This window comes from Bombus pyrosoma, linkage group LG15, assembly GCF_014825855.1.
Source record: "Bombus pyrosoma isolate SC7728 linkage group LG15, ASM1482585v1, whole genome shotgun sequence".
NCBI lineage: Eukaryota > Metazoa > Arthropoda > Insecta > Hymenoptera > Apidae > Bombus > Bombus pyrosoma.
Window position 1 is genome coordinate 9,497,202 of NC_057784.1, and position 2,548 is coordinate 9,499,749.

Below are 2,548 nucleotides of genomic sequence, written 5' to 3' on the forward strand. Positions count from 1 at the left end.
AAAACGTATAACGTTATGTAGCATTACGATAAAACGTATAACGTTATGTAGCATTACGTTATAACGTTTACCGCTATATAGTATTAAGTTATAACGTATAACGTTATGTAGCATTACGTTATAACGTATAACGTTATGTAGCATTACGTTATAACGTATAACGTTATATAGTATTACGTTATATCGTATAACGTTATATGGTATTACGTTATAACGTATAACGTTATGTCGCATTACGAAAAAACGTATAACGTTATGTAGCATTACGTTATAACATTTACCGTTATATAGTATTAAGTTATAACGAATAACCTTATGTAGAATTACGTTATTACGCATAACGTTATATAGTAATACGTTACAAGATATAACATTATGTAGTATAACGATATAACGTATAACGTTATGTAGCATTGCGATATAACGTATAACGTTATATAGTATTACGTTATATCGTATAACGTTATATAGTATTACGTTATAACGTATAACGTTATGTCGCATTACGTTAAAACGTATAACGCTATGTAGCATTACGTTATAACGTTTACCGTTATATAGTATTAAGTTATAACGTATAACGTTATGTAGCATTACGGTGAAACGTATGACGTTACATAGTATTTCGATATAACGTATAACGTTATATAGTATTACGTTATAACGTATAATGTTATGTAGTATTACGTTATAACGTATAACGTTATATAGCAATACGATAAAGCAAATAACGTTATGTAGGATTGCGTTGTTACGTATATCGTCATATACTATTACGTTATAAGGTATAACGTTATGTAGCATTACGTTATAATGTATAACGTTATGTAGCATTACGTTATAACGTATAACGTTATATAGTATTACATTATATCGTATAACGTTATACAGTATTACGGTATAACGTATAACGTTATGTAGCATTACGATGAAACGTATAACGTTATGTAGCATTACAATAAAACGTATAACGTTATGTAGCATTACGTTATAACGTTTACCGCTATATAGCATTAAGTTATAACGTATAACGTTATGTAGCATTACGTCATAACGTATAACGTTATGTAGCATTACGTTATAACGTATAACGTCATATAGTATTACGTTATATCGTATAACGTTATATAGTAACAGGTAATAGCGTATTACTTTATATAGTATTACGATAAAACGTATAACGTTATGTAGCATTACGTTATAACGCATAACGTTATGTAGCATTACGTTATAACGTATAACGTTATATAGTATCACATTATATCGTATAACGTTATATAGTATTACGGTATAACGTATAACGTTATGTAGAATTACGTTATAACGTATAACGTTATGTCGCATTACGAAAAAACGTATAACGCTATGTAGCATTACGTTATAAGATATAACGTTATGTAGCATTACGTTATAACGTATAACGTTATGTAGCATTACGTTATAACGTATAACGTTATATAGTATTACATTATATCGTATAACGTTATACAGTATTACGGTATAACGTATAACGTTATGTAGCATTACGAAAAAACGTATAACGCTATGTAGCATTACGTTATAGGGTATAACGTTATATAGTAACAGGTAATAGCGTATTACGTTATATGGTATTACGATAAAACGTATAACGTTATGTAGCATTACGTTATAACGCATAACGTTATGTAGCATTACGTCATAACATATAACGTTATATTGTATCACATTATATCGTATAACGTTATATAGTATTACGGTATAACGTATAACGTTATGTAGAATTACGTTATAACGTATAACGTTATGTCGCATTACGTTAAAACGTATAACGCTATGTAGCATTACGTTATAACGTTTACCGTTATATAGTATTAAGTTATAACGTATAACGTTATGTAGCATTACGATGAAACGTATGACGTTATATAGTATTTCGATATAACGTATAACGTTATATAGTATTACGTTATAACGTATAATGTTATGTAGTATTACGTTATAACGTATAACGTTATATAGCAATACGATATAGCAAATAACGTTATGTAGGATTGCGTTGTTACGTATATCGTTATATACTATTACGTTATAAGGTATAACGTTATGTAGCATTACGTTATAACGTATAATGTTATGTGGCATTAGGTTATAACGTATAACGTTATGTAGCATTACGTTGTAACGTATAACGTTATATAGTATTACATTATATCGTATAACGCTATATAGTATTACGTTATAACGTATAACGTTATGTCACATTACGATAAAACCTATAACGCTATGTAGCATTACGTTATAGGGTATAACGTTATATAGTAACAGGGAATAGCGTATTACGTTATATAGTATTACGGTATAACGTACAACGTTATGTAGCATTACGTTATAACGTATGACGTTATGTAGCATTACGATAAAACGTACAACGTTATGTAGCATTACGTTATAACGTTTACCGTTAGAGAGTATTGAGTTATAACGTATAACCTTATGTAGAAATACGTTATAACGTATAGCGTTATGTAGCATTACGTTTTAGCGTGTAAAGTTATGTAGCATTACG